This window comes from Macaca fascicularis, chromosome 9, assembly GCF_037993035.2.
Source record: "Macaca fascicularis isolate 582-1 chromosome 9, T2T-MFA8v1.1".
NCBI classification, from domain to species: Eukaryota; Metazoa; Chordata; class Mammalia; order Primates; family Cercopithecidae; genus Macaca; species Macaca fascicularis.
In genome coordinates, this window is record NC_088383.1 from 101,744,289 (window position 1) to 101,761,863 (window position 17,575).

The window sequence follows — 17,575 nt, forward strand, 5'->3', positions numbered from 1 at the left end:
GTTTCCACCAAAGCCAAGGCAAAACCCTGAAACTGACAATACAGACTTAAATAGAAATAATCTCTAATAGAAATAATTTTCGTAGAGTCAACATAATTAATGACTTTTCCAGTTAGAAAGGACCAAGAAATTACTGGCTATTTTTGAGCCAAGAGAATAAAAGCAAAACTGAAGCATTGTTCTATCCTGGCACGTAGTCATAGCACATCTACATTTTGGACAGTTGGTTGATGAAACGTTAAAAAAAAAAAAAGATACAGCAAGGACATTAGGGTATAAAGAAGCTGAAATGTTGGATTCTTCAGATGAGGACTGCAAAGACTAAAGATATGGTGGGATGAACATACTCTTGTTAGGTATATCCAGAAATAATAAAACTGTTAAAACATGAATGCAATAGTTTTATACAAAAAATATAGGAAGAAATTTTATCAACCTTTTAATCTTATGATACGATATAGCTGAACACAAGAATAAAGTGTTTAACCCATTTATGCTGGAGGTTGCAAATTATTTTGTGTGAAAAATCAGACCTTGGAGATGACTTTGAGCAGTGTGATATAAATAACTTCCACCAGCTTAGCGTTCCAATAATGGAATGCTAGGCTTAAATGGGTTAATCTGGAACCTACACAGCTGCCCCCAGCCACCCTCTCTCTGCTTGGAATTGGGGGGGGGAAAAGGTAATTTTCCTCATCCTTTAGTCTTTCCCCATCAGAAACTGCTTCAGAGAACCAATTGGCGAAGTTAAGGGAAGGTGTTGCTAAGAAAAATTAATGGAAGACTATTTTAAAGAGATCGTCATCATGGATCTGGGCCAGAGAATTTTAGAAGCTTACCCAGGGATGATACTGTATTCCCAAATGCTGTCTTTGAACTGAAAAAGGCAATCTGTAAATACAGTTAATTTTTATATCAATGAATTTTTATAGAAGTGTTTTTATATAGTTTATACTAAATAATTGTTAAATTAATTTGAATTCACCTTGTCAGTGTAAATCTCCATGCTTCTAGCCAAAAGCAATCCCCAAGAACAAACACATGCACAAGCTTGCTGACACACACACACACACACACACACAGTTTTATGTTTTAATATCTGTGTCATGTATTGCTTTGAGGTGATGGGTAGGAATTTTGTACATAAATGGAATAGGATTAAGAGATATTATATGTTAGATATGTTTGGGGTAAATGTCTCACCTTCCAAGGTCACCTTCTAGGCTGACATCCTAGAGGAAATCCTGCTTTTTCATAAGACACATTCTGGTGACACTGAGAGAAATAGACTCCTGATCTAACTAGATCACTCATCTATCTATTATGACATTTTGTATGACTTTAACTGAGTCTTCGTATGCCATTTTGGACTTTTATGTCATCTAACATAGATTTTTCTATAAAGGAAATAAAGTTTTATACAATGTAGACCAATAAATTCAACTATAAATACAAGGCATAACCATATAAAAAGAAAATAATAGTTTACATCTAAGAAAAAAGAAAAGTGGACTGGGTGCATTGGCTCACACCTGTAATCCCAGCACTTTGGGAGGCCAAGATGGGAGGACCGCTTGAGCCTGGGAGTTCGAGACTAGTCTGTGCAACATGGTGAAACCCAATGTCTACAGAAAATACAAAAATTAACTGGGCATGGTGGCGTGTACCTTTAGTCTTGGCTACTTGGGATGCTGTAATCATGCTACTGTGCTCCAGCTTGGGTGACAGAGTGAGACCTGTCTCAAAAAAAAAAAAAAAGAGAAAAATGGTCCTAAAAACAGTATATTGTTATTCAAGAATGAACTAAAAGCATAATCTTCAAGCAAAAATAGTAAATTATTGACTATGATACATTTTAGAATCAATAGAGTCATTATATTGTGGCTTTGTATATTTTCTGAAATCCTGAAATTGTATTAAAAATTCAACTGGATTGTTTTAAGCAAAGAGAAGAGGCAGAGGCATTAAATCTATTATTTTTCTAGATGAAGTATGGCATTACGTTAAGCTACCGTTTTTATTTGAATGTTTTAAGTTGAAAATGATTTCTTGGTTTAAGGTTATTCTTGGACCCAAATAGGGTAAAGGGCCAATTCTGGACTTCTTTATCCCTCAAAGAAGCTTCAGACAAAGCTTATCACATTTAACCGCAAATCAGTCTGCTTAAGCAGAACAAGCCATCCTACTTACAGACGTGAGTTAAGTAGTGGTTCTGGTTTGGGCCCCATGCCCTGTCTTTGGTTTTGGTAGTGTTCAGGAACAATGGAGTATGTTAGAGTCAATGGAAGCTGAGAAACTAAGGGCCACTCTATCAAATAGTGCAAATATTGGCCAATAGTGCAAAAATTTGGAGATTTTCTGGGATAGAGGTGACTCTCTCACCCCCTAACCCTGAAAGTTACCTAAGATTGAACACTTTTAGCTTAAAAGCTCCACCCTTAGTTTCACTGAGTATTTAGTTTCTGTCAGTCCCCTGCCAAAAGGACTCCCCTCCCCTACAGTGAAGTCTTGCTCTGTCGCCCAGGCCGGAGTGCAATGGTGCAATCTTGGCTCACTGCAGCCCCCACCTTGAGGTTCAAGTGATTCTCCTGCCTCAGCCTCCCAAGTATCTGGGACTACAGATGCGGGCCACCATGCCTGGCTAATCTGAATGTTTTCTTAGTCAAAGATTGTCATGATGTGCAATTGCTGACCACCATTGCCCAGTGAAAAGTTCCATTTGTTCCAGAAAATTTATGATCTATCCAATGAAATTTTGTTCTCTGCTCACAGGACACGAGAACAGTACAGATTAATAGATAATGATGGTTTTGATGGAGTCTAGGGAAAGTACTCTGTCATTTTCACAGACTGCGGTAGCAGTGGAAACCTGTAGGATTTGGAAAACCACAATAACCCAAATAATGTTCACTTTAAACACCTCTTATCGCCAAGGTTAGATGAGTAAGAGAATTGATTACTTCCCTTACTGGCTGTGGTGACTCACATCGGTAATCCCAACACTTTGGGAGGCCGAGGCAGGAAGGTCTCTTGAGCCCAGGAGTTGGAGAACAGCCTGGGCAATATAGTGAACCTCGTCTCTACAAAAAATTAAAAGATTAGCCTATTGGGAGGCTAAGGCAGGAGGACTGCTTGAGCCCAGGAGGCGGAGGCTTCAGTGAGCCAAGATCATGCCACTGCACTCCAGCCTGGGCAGCAGAGGGAGACCCTGTCTCAAAAAAAAAAAAAAAAAAAAATTCCCCTCACCTTGCCTCCAGATTAAAATACCGATTCATCTGCATTTTTCTGTGCTCTAGCTGAGAAGGCAGACTCTCTTCTGGCTACAGGAATTAACAGCAAGCTAAATAGTATTGATAGAAATAACAAATATTTTCCCGTTACCCAAAATGTTAAGCTTCTCTGCTAAATATATTATCTTCAATTAGAATAATAAAAGGGCAAACTCCCGTGAGGAATGTTTATCTTTTATTATTTCTAGAGGTCTGAGTGCTTGACAATGTGCAGAGATGGGCTGTAGAGTTAGAAATACTTATATTTGAACTTTAGGTTTGTAATTTACTTGCTATGGGATCCTGGCAAGTTGCTCAATCTCTCTGAGCCTCTTCCCTTCTGCAAAATGAGCATAATCCATTTTTCCCATAGGACTGTCATAAAATGAATGAAAATAGTATGTAGAAAAGTTGTCTGGTAGGGTACTTGGCAAAAAGTGGGTACTGTTAATAAATGTTAGTTTGGTCTTTTATTCTCCTTTCTTGCCTTGTTACAATTTTAAAATCCTTTATAGTATTAGTTTCATTGTGTAATGACACTTTTTTTTACTTTTTTTCTTGTTGTATTTATGCCTGTGTTTTAAACTTGATACTAAGTTTCATCCTTATGACTTTGCATTATACAGCCATTTGAAAATGTTCTTTATTATGAAAGGCATTCATTGTAAGGCATATTTGAATCATTATTATAGCTTGAGTTGCAGTGCTTACAGTTGCTAACAGTCAGATACTAGCTAATGCCAATGAGGTCTGATTAATATGTAAGTACAATTTTATCTCTAAATTAGTACCCTTGGAAATCATGCCAATTTTCAATATTTTAAATGTGTAAGTTTCTCTTCTTTCTAATAATTTTTTTCTGACAATTAGAAAATATAGCCAAGTATAGAGAAGGGGACAAAAATCACCTTTATCTTGTTAAAAGATCATCATTGTTTTAACTGGGCATGGTGGCGGGCACCTGTAATTCCAGCTACTTGGGAGGCTGAAGCAGGAGAATTGCTTGAAGCTGGGAGGCAGAGGTTGCAGTGAGCCTAGATCGCGCCATTGCACTCCAGCCTGGGTGACAGAGCAAGACTCTGTCTTACAAAATAAAAATAAAAATCATCACTGTTAACATTTTGGCAAGTATTCTTCAGGTTCTCTTTTTCTATGCATTTATGACACTATTCTAAAGTGAATTTATAAACAAGTTTTGTTTTTTAAACAAGATTTTATATTAGCTAGAAAATTTAAACCAGAAGAATTTTAAAAAACAGTAAACATTCATTCACCACTGACATGAATATAAGTAGAATAAGTTGTTGAGCAGCTTGGACATATCTTGTTGTTCTTCATGACTGCCAAATGCAACTCAGTAACGTTTTACTGTGAACTTACTGCCTAACCACCCAGTACTGGTCTGTTTCTGGAAATAACAACAAACATTTTCTTCCTTTATAAATGTTAATTGTGTATTCATTTTAATGAGGATAGTTTATTGATTTACCGTCCATTGGGGAGACATGTAAATGACAATGAGTTTTTAAAATGTCTTCACATGTGTTCATCACTAAAGGTACCCAATTTATCTAAATATTTATACTAACAAATGGTTGTCTTTTATGTTAGAAGTAAATAGAAGATCTGGAATGATCATTTTGTTCGTATTTCTTCCTTTCTGGAAACTCTTCATTGTTTTGTCTTTAACTATAATGTAATCTTCTTTGCTTAATTTTGCTACTACTCTAGGGATATTAAATTAGTAAATACATCTGGTTCTAGTTTGAATTTTAAATATCAAAGCATTGGCCGGGCGCGGTGGCTCAAGCCTGTAATCCCAGCACTTTGGGAGGCCGAGACGGGCGGATCACGAGGTCACAAGATCAAGACCATCCTAGCTAACATGGTGAAACCCCGTCTCTACTAAAAAAATACAAAAAACTAGCCGGGCGAGGTGGCGGGCGCCTGTAGTCCCAGCTACTCCGGAGGCTGAGGCAGGAGAATGGCGTGAACCCGGGAGGCGGAGCTTGCAGTGAGCTGAGATCCGGCCACTGCACTCCAGCCTGGGTGCCAGAGCGAGACTCCGTCTCAAAATAAATAAATAAATAAATAAATAAATAAATAAATAAATATCAAAGCATTTATTCCCAGAAAGATATCTTTTCCTTTGCCTTCAAATATGCTTAACTTTTGATTTTCTGCATTAATGGAAGTGGTGTGATGGACAATTTTTAAAAAAAACATGATCGGCTGGGCACGGTGGCTCACGCCTGTAATCCCAACACTTTGGGAGGCCAAGTTGGGCAGATCACGAGATCAGGAGTTCGAGACCAGCCTGACCAACATGGTGAAACCCCGTCTGTACTAAAAATATAAAAATTAGCTGGGCATGGTGGCACATGCCTATAATCCCAGCTACTCGGGAGGCTGAGGCAGGAGAATCACTTGAACCTGGGAGGCAGAGATGCAGTGAGCCAAGATTACACCACTGCACTCCAGCCTGGGTGACAGAGTGAGACTCTGTCTCAAAACAAACAAACAAAAAAACAGACATGATCTTTGGTAATAATACGAATTTACTGGTGGCATATGGTTTTCTAATTACGTGGTAATTTGGGATATTTTTCAAGAAAATCTCACATCAGATATTAGATGCCTAAAAAGCTGTCCATTAAAAAAACATCTTTAACAGGATTATTCCTCTGAATATCTTTTACTCTGAGATTAGAAATGCCTTCCTACTAATAGTAAATGGCCTCAAGATCATGTTGGGAAATATATATTCCAAGATCCAATTGTGCACACTTCTTTCCAGCTGTGCCTTCAGTGGCATCACATTGGTAGCCATGGTAGGAGTGGTTAGACCATTCTTTTTATAAAAGGGTACAAATTAAGGCTTTTCCCCCAGAGAATCATTGTTACATATTTACTAGCACACCACTAAATAAAGCATAACATTTAAAATCATACTGTCAGAGAAAAATTGTTTAGTTTTTATTAACTCAAGAAATCAAGCACAGTATATGCTCAATAATAAGATTTAAAAATATTATAGTAGGAACTTCTTTCAAGATGGGGAAATGTACAAGTGTTACTCGATTTAAACAGCATCTACTTATCCATCTGTCCCTTTTAAGGTGTTTCTCTTTTCAGGTATATCCTTTGAAGAGTTTTTTTCCTTGGTTTAATTGTTTGCTTTGGGCTGTAGTGTTTTACTGATGTGCCAATTTAGTATCCTTTGTAAATTATTTTCCCACTAAATGTATCTGATGTTACTAAATTTTTAATTTGCATTTTTAGTTTCCATTAACGATTTTAGAACATAATATGCTTTCTTTAATTGAGAAACAAATATGTGCTCCAGAACAAATAAAGGTACATTATTTGGATAGAAATGGATAGTACCTAACTTTTAAAATCATTCTCTCCTTAAGAATTCTTTCTGAGAATTCAGCACTATCTTGAAATTTTTGAGATTTGGGTTTTAGGCCTGATTCTTCCGATTAACTGCAGTTGTGAAAGCAGACAAATTATTTAGCCTCTGGATTAATTTGCTAATGTCTATTTTATTTCATAAAGCTAAAAATAAAGGTCGTTCTGTTTTGCTTTCATTCCAGTTAATACACATAAATGGTGTGATAAGTAGTCCAAAAGAGTTTGGAATGGAAAATAGCTCCTCTCCTTTCCCTTTCCCCACTTCCACTCCCAGTCTTCTAGACTGCTATTTTTCACTATTTGGTTTTATTTCTTCTGGTGGTTATCTTAATAAAAAACAGGGAATATCTAGTGATCCTGTGAAGTACAAAAGTACACGTAGCAACCTTTCCTTTCCCCTTTTTTAAACTATTGATTGTTACATTTTTAAATTTCTTCTATTTCTTTCTTCTTCTTCTCCTTCTTTTTGTTGAGACAGAGTCTCCTGTGTTGCCCAGGCTGTAGTGTATTGGCGTGAGGGATCTCGGCTCACTGCAATTTCCTCCTTCTGGGTTCAAGTTATTCTTGAGCTCCAGCCTCCTGAGTAGCTGGAATTACAGGCATGAATCACCACGCCCTACTAATTTTTGTATGTTTAGTAGAGACGGGGTTTCGCTGTTTTGGCCAGGCTGATCTTGAACTCCTGGTGTCAAGTGATCCACCCACATTGGCCTCCCAAAGTGATAGGATTACAGGCACGAGCCACTGCGCCAAGCCTATTTGTTTATATAAAATAGTTATACTGTACTTCTATTCCTGGTTCTCTCTACTTTAATCAGTATCTTAATTCCCTTCTATTTGAAATAAAGGAGTTAGCCTCCCTCTCCTTTGCTCCATCAGTTCTTCCATCTGTTCTCTTCTGATAGCTATACTATTATTTTTATCTTATTCAGGGTATTAGTATGTACATTCTGTTTGACAACCACAATCAAATCTGTCCTTTCTCCTAGGCTGGCTTTCCAAGCTAAACACCAGTAAACAGTACTGGTGTTTGTTATGATTATGCTCATATTGTTCCCTTTACACAAAGCATAGTATGCTTGGATTTTTTTTATTTTCCTTTCATTTTTGGATCCAGTATCCAAGTTCTGGGCACTTGAAGGAGAATAATTCTAGCATCATGACCAAATAGATTTTTTAAAATTATACTCCATTATTTAATGAAATTATACACATTTTAGTTGGCTTAATATTTAAAACATAATTTTTTTCCTTTTTGATAAGTGAATATTGTACCTTCATCATATTGAGTGTTCCGATTTCCTTTCCTTCCATTGTGTGAAATTGTCTTCTTTCCAGGAGGCCTCTTTTAAGAGGTATTTGTCCCTAACCTGTACCAGTTGCTGTCTAGAATTGGGGCATAGCTGTTACCCTGGGACTTTCGTTCCTTGCTCTCCTGTGTTAGGAGCTGTTTCTTGGAATCCCAGGCTTCTTGGATTTTTTTGTTTTTGTTTTTGTTTTAATTACTTTACCAGTCAGTTTTGCTGAATTCCCGTAAAACTTCAGTAACTTTAATAACTTTCCCACAAAAGGAAAGTATACTATTTAAGTCCTTGCATATTAGAAAATGTCTTCTGTCTTCATGCTTGATTGATAGTTTGGCTGATTATATAATTATAGGTTGATTAGCTTTTTTTCTGATGACTTTCATTGCATTTCTCCATTGTCTTCTGGCATACAGGTTTTAGTATCTGTTTTAAAATTTGAATTCTTCAGCCTGGGCAACATGGTGAAACTCTGTCTCTATAAAAATTACAAAAAGTCAGCCGGGTGTGGTGGCACACATCTATAGTCCCAGCTACTTGGGAGGTTAAGGTGGGAGGATCACTTGAGCCCAGGAAGTCTAGGCTGCAGTGAGCCGTGATTGCACCACTGCACTCCAGCCTGGGCAACAGAGCAATACCTAGTCTCAAAAACAAAAACAAAAACAAACAAAAAAACCAAAAAACAAAACAAAAACGCTGAATTCTAAGAAACATGAGAATGTATTCCCTTCTTCTCCCTCTTCCTCCTTTTGCCCCATCCCCCTCTGCTCTCCTATGCTCCCCTTTACTTCTCCCTACAACAGGAGCCTCAGCTCTCTCCAAAATATTCTTTCATTAGGGAAATTGCCTGTGCTCTCTGACTCTCTGACCCTCTGGGTGGGGGATCATTGGTACAATTGTTTCAGAAATCTTCAGTAATTTTCCATTTTCCATCCCATTTCTCATTTTTATCCTCTTTGATACCTGCAGCTCTGGACTTCTAATGCATACCTGGCTCCAAACTCTACTGTACTACTTCTTTGTTAGCATATAATGGGCAGTGGCTTTCTGTTCTCTGTTTCATCTGCTTTCTGTCTTGTAGAAAGCACCCCTTGATGAATTCCCACCTACACCTTCATTTTTTCTGCTGTTGAAAACACTTTATTCTTTTTTGCAGTTCTATGCTTTTTATTTTACTTGTATCTCAGGATGGATGAGAAGCAAACACATTAACTTAGTCTACCATCTTGATTCTGAACAACTTGTTTCCTTCTCCTAGAAGATTAGATCATCTCTAAAGTCCCTGTATATAATATTGTATGTTTCTAAGCATCATTCTTTCAGACAAATGTAATGTTTCAATCCAAATGTTGATTTATTTATTGTGACACCTCATGTCCTCTTTTAGCTCCGTACTTTTCTGCCCTTTATTTTTTGGTTCACACTTTTTTCTAGGTATATGGGTTCAGATGGCCTTTTACATGATTGAAAACTATAAAGGAAAAAGGTAATAGTCAACAGTACAATCATGGCTTTAATAACCCTTTATTTTATGTGACACTGAAAAGAATTGAAAAATACAAGGATTGAGGTTTTTAAATTATGGTGTAGGCAGCTTTGAATACATTTATGTGTTTTCCCTATCAAATGAAAATATAACCATATATTGTGTATATATATCCTTAAAAATTGGATTTTCTTATTTGAATGTTAATTTTTAAAAATTTATAATGGCATTGAATAATGTTGATGTGATTTATTGAATTTAATTCATGTAAAAATGATATATTGTGAACTATGATACTTTCATTATCACATCCTGTGACATACATAGTAGTTATATGTTGAATGTTGTTGACAGACTTTTATTGACTAGGTTACTAAATTTTATCTGAATTTCACGTTAACTTTGTGGCCTTTATATCTCCTAAGACATCTTTATATACACTTTGAAAGATTATGGAAAATATAGTTGAATAAAATAACTATGATGGTGGGATAATTTTGCTAATGCAAATAAGATTTATTCGAAGTTAATCTAGAAAAAAGTTAGTGTTTATCTAGCGTCTAGTCCAGTCTTCCAGAAGCGTTCTTTGTCTGGTTAACACAACTGCTGTCTCACTGCCTACTAGGGTTAATTAGGTTGACCAGCCTGGCTAGTGAGTATCTGCTTCCTCCATTTCTGCTTGTGGTTTCTCCTTTACTCGTTGTGTATTTGGTGAAGAGGGCAGCTTCCGATATGGAGGGGGACCTTCAGTCTAGGCGATACCAGAAGTTCAACTTCCGCTAATACATAAATTCTGAGTTTCATTGACCTAATATAATAAAGTTAAATCCATATGTCTGGGTAAATATCTTTTTAAAAAAGTACTTAAATACCATATATTTTATTATTAAAATTTGAAAAGTAAATTAGGTAATTAAAAAAATTAAATAGACTTTAAGGATATTTTAATTAATTCTTGTTATTTTACAGAATTAATGTTTAATCCTTAATGTTTTTAAGGAATAAGCCAGTACTTTATAATTAGTACAGAACTACAACAGGGGCATATATGTATTTAAATTGAAACCAGTGATTCAGTTTTTACTTTGGCTTGCTATTCACTCCTTGAGGGAGACAAAACATTTAAATAATTAGCTGTAAAATAATTTAGTGTGCCATCTTTCCTTGAGTAATTTATTTAAGCTATATTAGCAGATTATGTGAAGAAGCAGACTTATCCTAAACATCTTCAGAATCATATATTCTCTATAATTTTGTCGTTTGTGAAGAAATTGACATTTCTTTCTGTATTAAAATCATCTGCGGGAAGAGCTTCTTGTTAAATATTTAGATTCCAGTGCTTGGCCTTAGACCTAACTGAGCTAAAATTTTTGAAGCTTAAGAAGTTGCATTTTTTGCTTAATGTTTGAGAATCACTGCTGTATAGTACAGAACCTTGTCAAAGAACTGATGCGTTCTAAATTTACTTATTCAGTAGACATAACTGCTAAAGCTCTTGGTATTTTAATTCTGACTAGACAACTTGATGAGAGAGACAAAAGTTTGGAGGAGGATTTGTCTGATAAGTATGGATGTAAAAACGCATGCCTAAATCTTCAAAATAAAAAATGATGGTCACATTTATGTGATAGATGAATGCCTCTAAATTAGCAGCACACACAGAATGAACTTGCTTGTTTTAGAGTATATTCCCTTTTGCTACTTTAAACACTGATTCTGCTGTTACTAGAATACATTTTCTTTTTTTATTTGATTGCCTTGTGACTCCTTTCTCAGACTAACAACAGTGATCACACAGCCATGTCGGTAAGTAGATACAAACTAAAGCTAGCATGTAAATTAGAAAATAATGAACTTCCTGCAGGCTTATTTTTCTCTGCTTAGGTATTTAAATTAAAGGCTAATTACTTTGGCAACATCCTTGTTTTGTGGAAACCTAAATTTGAAGGTAATATTAGTTGTTTGTGAAACAGTCAAGATTCTCTGAGACTAGTTTGTAAAAGCACTGTGCTCACCTCAAATGCATCTTAATATTAAGGTGCATTTGGAAACTTCTCTGTGGTCTTTCCTCATCTGTAAAATGAGGTATATGACAACATATACCCTACAGATTTTTGTGAGGTTAAATTAAATAGTATACCCAAAATGTTTAGAAAAGTGCTTGACATATAATAAATACTCAGAAAATATTAGTTGTTATTGTTACTTGTTTCAAAGATGGTTTATGCTTTTCCTGAATGCTTTTTCTCTACCACCTTGATCCCAAACTGCACTCGTAGAAGTCTAACCCAGTGCATGACCCAGTGTGATTCATGACCCAGTGCAGGTATTTCTTTCTCACCCCAGCCCAGTATTGCTCTTCTGAAATGCCTTAGCTCTTACCTTTTTTATGGCTTTATCATATTTTGCTTTTTTTCCATATTTGTTTGTCTTTTTCACCTTGTGAGCTCTTGATAGAATAAGACCTAACAATTATTCTTTGAATGTATAAATATTGAAAATTCTTCTTAGGGAAAAACAAAATGTTATCTAGCATTTGAAATGTAAATGTTCCAAACCTATATCTTCTTCTTTCTGTTCTTATTCCTGTTACTGAAGTTCAAGTTTTGATTATTGTAATTGTCTTCTAATTGGTCTCTACCAACAGAGTCTCCTTACTTCAGTCCATCCTATATACCAGTGCTAGATTATTCTTTCTGAAGCACAGTCTAATTTTATTTCCCTATTCAGAAATATTAGGGATTCTTGATTATCTATTGAATTAAGTAGAAATTCCACAGGCTAGCAAAAAGAAAATGATCTCAGCCTCTTTCCACATATATTTCTGAGGCTGAACATGGTGGCTCATGCCTGTAATCCCAACACATTGGGAGGCTGAGGTGGGTGGATCACTTGTGGCCAGGAGTTCAAGATCACTGGCTGACATGACGAAACCCCATCTCTACAAAAAATACACACACACACACACACACACACACACACACACACATTTCTGACCATTACTAAACATGTGCATCCAAACTGGCATATTCATTGTGTCTTGGATCTGTCTTCGATTTTCTGCCTTAGCTTTATTTATAACTGTAAAAATCCTGGATCTCTTCCCAAAGACATTCTAATGCCACCTCTTTCACAAAGCCTTTGCTGATTCCACTTGACTACATGTGGATACTTTGTCTTGCTTTTATGGTCCTGTTTATATGTTATACTACTGCTGTTTGTAGACTTGCCTTCTTTTCCTTATTGTAGAACTTACACCTCTTATGTCAGGAACTACATCTATTCATCTTTATATATTCAGTAGCACTTAACACAGTGTCTTACACAAAGTAGTTGCTTGATAAGTGCTTTTTAAGTAAACTTGAAAGAAATAGTGAAGAAATGGACAGCATGAAGGTCATTTTCTTGTCTGTATAAAGAGTATAAAAGTTATACTGCCTGAAAATCAGTTTCCATATTGAAATTTGTCAAATAGAGAATACTTTCTAGTTTTGAAGTGAAGGTGTAATCTATTATTCTCAGGCAGAAACTTGGGAAGTATCTATATAATAGTTATTTAGTAAAGATGATATCAGTACTGATTAGAAATATTCGTATGTATCCTTTACTCATTTCTTGTACACCTCCATGAAGGAAAAATACAGTAACTAAAACCACAACTCTCTAGACTCAACTGTAAATTTAGTAGTGATTAAAACAAAAGACCCTTTAGCACCAGAATAACTGTTGCAAATTCCCAATGTTAGGGAGAAATACTTTGTCCTATTGAAGACACAGGCCTTTAGGCTTTCACTTGCCCTTTTTACTCAATATAATAATCATTGAGTACTTATTAAGCTTGCTAACAGATTTCCTGCTGATGAACCATGTAATTCAAAATACAGAAGTGATATTCAGAAGTAAAACTGACCATGCCATCCAAAAACTCAAATTGTTATTGTCAATTTAAGGAGGCAGGGGCAGATTTTGGGATCAGTTTTAGATAAATTTGCATTAGAGATTTTGAAAGTTTGGCACTTGAACATCCAGTATTTTCAAAAAGTTCTTTATGTTGTAGTTATTTCTGTGGAAATGAAAGTGGTATTTCTATGACATATTTTGATATTCATTTTTATATTATATCCATTGTTACGAGTTAATTCCAAGTATACAAAAATCATCATGAACAAAATATTGACAATCTAATATATCTCTGTATTGGAGAGAGTTAAAAAAAACTTTGAGAGAAAATGTTTGAAAAAGTTGTAAATAGTCAAGGTCCACTCTTTGAAATACAATTTTTAGGCCAGGCATGGTGGCTCGTGCCTGTAATCTCAGCACTTTGTGAGGTCAAAGTGGGCGGATCACGAGGTCAGGAGATCGAGACCATCCTGGGTAACATGGTGAAACCCTGTCTCTACTAAAAATACAAAAAATTAACCAGGCGTGGTGGCAGGCACCTGTAGTCCCAGCTACTTGGGAGGCTGAGGCAGGAGAGTGGTGTGAACCTGGGAGGCGGAGCTCGCAGTGGCGCGATCTCGGCCACTGCAAGCTTTTCAGAGCCGGCTTTTCAGAGCCGAGATTGCGCCACTGCACTCCAGCCTGGGTGACAGAGCGAGACTCCATCTCAAAAATAAAAATAAAAAATAAAAAAATGAAATAGAATTTTTATTCTTATTAAGCTTTTTCTTAATGTTATAAAACAATTGATTTTCACTACTAGATGTTAATTTTTTAAATTCTTGCTTCTGAGTTGAAAATGAACATATTTATATTTTGTAACTTTAATCCTTTTAGACATTTACTAAGTTGTCTGTTAGCCAAATGCTGACTAATCTTGGTGAGAAATTTAATTTCATAAATTGTAAGTCTTAAGTTTCTATATAGCATAGCATACTTAAATATTTTCCTGATGTCAAACATTGCAGAAAACAATATTTCAAATTGCTCTTGGTCAGGACTTAGTTGGAAGTAGTAGTAATGAAAGGGCTTTTAAAAGGAAACAACATGAAAGTTTTAGTAGGAAGCTGGTGGATTAGGAAAAAACTGCTAGACCTCACCTGTAAGTAACGGCTAAGATGAGTATAAATGGAAGTAATTAAAATGGACTCTTCTTTGTCTATAGACTAAATATATGTATATATACTGTATTAGTGTACCTATGTACATATGCATATATATACACACATGTATATGTCTCTTATAACTTCACTCTTTAACAGAACTATAGATGAAATAGACTAAATCATTGGTCCAGGCTTTATGAGCAAAGTACCATCTTGAACAGGAAGATTCAGTACAAAAAACAAATGAAAGTGTAGCGTGTGGTGGTTTTACTACAAGATAACAATAGAGAATTCATGTTTATAAAGTTACTTGAGGACCAGCATGGTGGCTCATGCCTGTAATCCCAGCACTTTGGGAGGCCAAGGTGGGAGGATTGCTTGAGCCCAGGAGTTTGAGACCAGCCTGGGCAACATGGTGAGACCCTGTCTATACAAAAAAATAGAAATATTAGCCAGATGTGGTGGTGCACGCCTGTGGTCTCAGATACTGGGGAGACTGACATGAGAGGATTGCTGGAACCCAGGAGGTTGAGGCTGCAGTGAGCCACGTTTGTGCCACTGCACTCTAGCCTAAGTGATAGGGTAAGACCCCTGTCTAAGAAAAAAAAAAAAAAAAAGAAACTTGACTTTTTGTAGATAGAAGTGACAGAGTTGTAGGAAGCCAACTGATACCTTCCCCCTTGAATCTGTTTTCCATGATAGAAAAAAATAGAAGATGCTTTCCACCCCTGGGTTAAGTGGGCAGAAGTTGAAATGGGGGAAGAAGAAAAGGGACTAAAAGGTGTGGGGAAAGATTGAGTTGAAATTACCTTTTATTGTGAGCAGAAAAAGACAGCAAAAAGAAGGCCAGATCTCTGAGGAGCAAGGAGACGGTAGAGCATGATGTTGGAGTTAGAAGTTTCTGGTGCAGGCCAAGAACTGGTGATGCCAAGGAGCCTCTATTTTTCTTTTTTTCTTCCCTCTATGGAGGGAACAGTAATAGAGAAAGGTCAGGGTGGAGCTAATGAGAGAAGTATAACAGTGTTAGTGCATTCATATTTACAAGGTATTTGCAAGTCAGGTAGAAATAACAGAAAACCAACAGGCCAAGATGCTGACATATACTTATAAATACGTATGCAAGATACTATAATGCAAAAAGTATAGAGATTAGACTTTGCAGAGTTAAGGTCCCACCAAAGGAGCATATTCAGACTAATATTACATATAGGGAAGTAGTTCAGAAGATGGGCAACAAACTTTTAATCATTTCCTCTTTCACTCAGGAGACTTTAGGTGCTGTAGGAAAGCTGTCATGTTGTTTTATATCTTTCTGTCTCTTATGTAAGTCAGTGTGGTAGCTGGTAGTGTTGAGATTAAAAACCTCTTTCAATTCTTTGGAAGCAAGAGGGGAGCAATTGGGAAAGGGCTAATGTAAATGTCTGTAGGATACATTATTCACTCTCAGAGTATTGTTAAATGCCATGTGCAAGGTTGTTTCTAGGAAAAAAAAAAAACCAATAAGTAGTTTATCTTGATTGCCCCTTCCCACTTTTTATGGGTTTTGTTTTGTTTGAATATGTATCTTCCCTTCTCTTGATATATTCCCTTTACTTTTTAAAAATCCCATCCCAGGTATTCCATCAACTAGAAATGACTGTTAGTATTTACTGCAACCCCATTTCCACGATCTAAGGCTTGGGCTAGTGAAAATTCAGTAAACCCTTATCATTCAGGATGAGTAAACATCAAAACTTTGAGAATCCCCAAATTTGAAAATACTGCTATGCCGTATAATTACTTTCAGAAAATGCTATAAAATGCAATTGAAGCTGTAGATCTTAATGAGAGTTACTTCATTCACATTAACTAACAGAAGAAAGCAAAGCCACATTGTGGGAGGAAGGTTGAGACTTTGTTTTTATGAGTTTTTAAAAAAATTTTAAGTTCCAGGATACATGTGCAGGATGTGCAGGTTTGTTATATAAATAAACATGTGCCATGGTGGTTTACTGCCCCTGTCAACCCATCACCTAGGTATTAAGCCCAGCATGCATTATCTGTTTATCCCAATGCTCTCCCTCCCCCAACCCCAGGGAGGCTGAGACTTTGACTGCAGTCAGTCTCTGAGTCATTTTTCCCCCATCATAACCCGTTTCACAGAACATGTTATTCAAATGTGTGCCTCAGCAAATGAAGTTCTACTTGTACTGGACTCTGAGAGTCAATATCAAGAATTGAAACCTAAATACAAATTCATGAGTGACAAAGGCCTACTTTGTGCTATCTTTTTATATATGGCTGTTTATAATAGTCTTCCACCTACGTGTATGAAAGGGGAGCCAGTTTGCGTGAGTGACATTTGTCCAGTTTACTAATTAATGATTATATGTAAACCACTTCTGTTGTCTAACCCGTTAATGATTCTGGAAACTTTTTTTTTCCCCCCAAGGCAGAGTCTGGCCAGGCGTGGTGGCTCACGCCTGTAATCCCAACACTTTGGGAGGCTAAGGTGGGCGGATTATGAGGTCAGGAGTTTGAGACCAGCCTGGCCAATATGGTGACACCTCATCCCTACCAAAAATACAAACATTAGCCGGGCATGGTGCCTTGCGCCTGTAGTCACAGCTACTCGGGAGGCTGAGGCAGAAGAATCGCTTGAACCTGGGAGGCGGAGCTTGCAGTGAGCCGAGATGGTGCCACTGCTCTCCAGCCTGGGTGACAGAGACTCCATCTCAAAAAAAAAAAAAAAAAAAAAAAGTTAGAGTGAGTTTGGCAATATCATGGGACTGCCATGGCAGAAGCAGTGATACTTGTAGAAAGCTAAAAATTTGGGTACTGCATGCCTTCTAAGGCCATGCTCAAAAGATTGTTTTGTTTTGTTTTGTTTTAAATAAAAGACTGCCAAAGTTTGATGAGCCCTATGATTGGGATAGGGGAAGTTTTGAGGGAAATAAAAATATGCCATGTATTATGCAGTCCTGAGGTTGTCCCAGTTCAGGAAAAATTTTTCAACTTTAAGATGATCATGTTCTATTTCTCTCTCTCTCTGTCTGTATATGTGTGTGTGTGTGT

General features: G+C 36.6%; 1 protein-coding gene across 10 annotated transcripts in view; it reads left to right on the forward strand.

Moving 5' to 3' along the window:
* Positions 1-17,575, forward strand: part of EXOC6 (exocyst complex component 6) — a 216,714-nt gene that overhangs the window by 129,643 nt on the left and 69,496 nt on the right. The window lies entirely within an intron of this gene.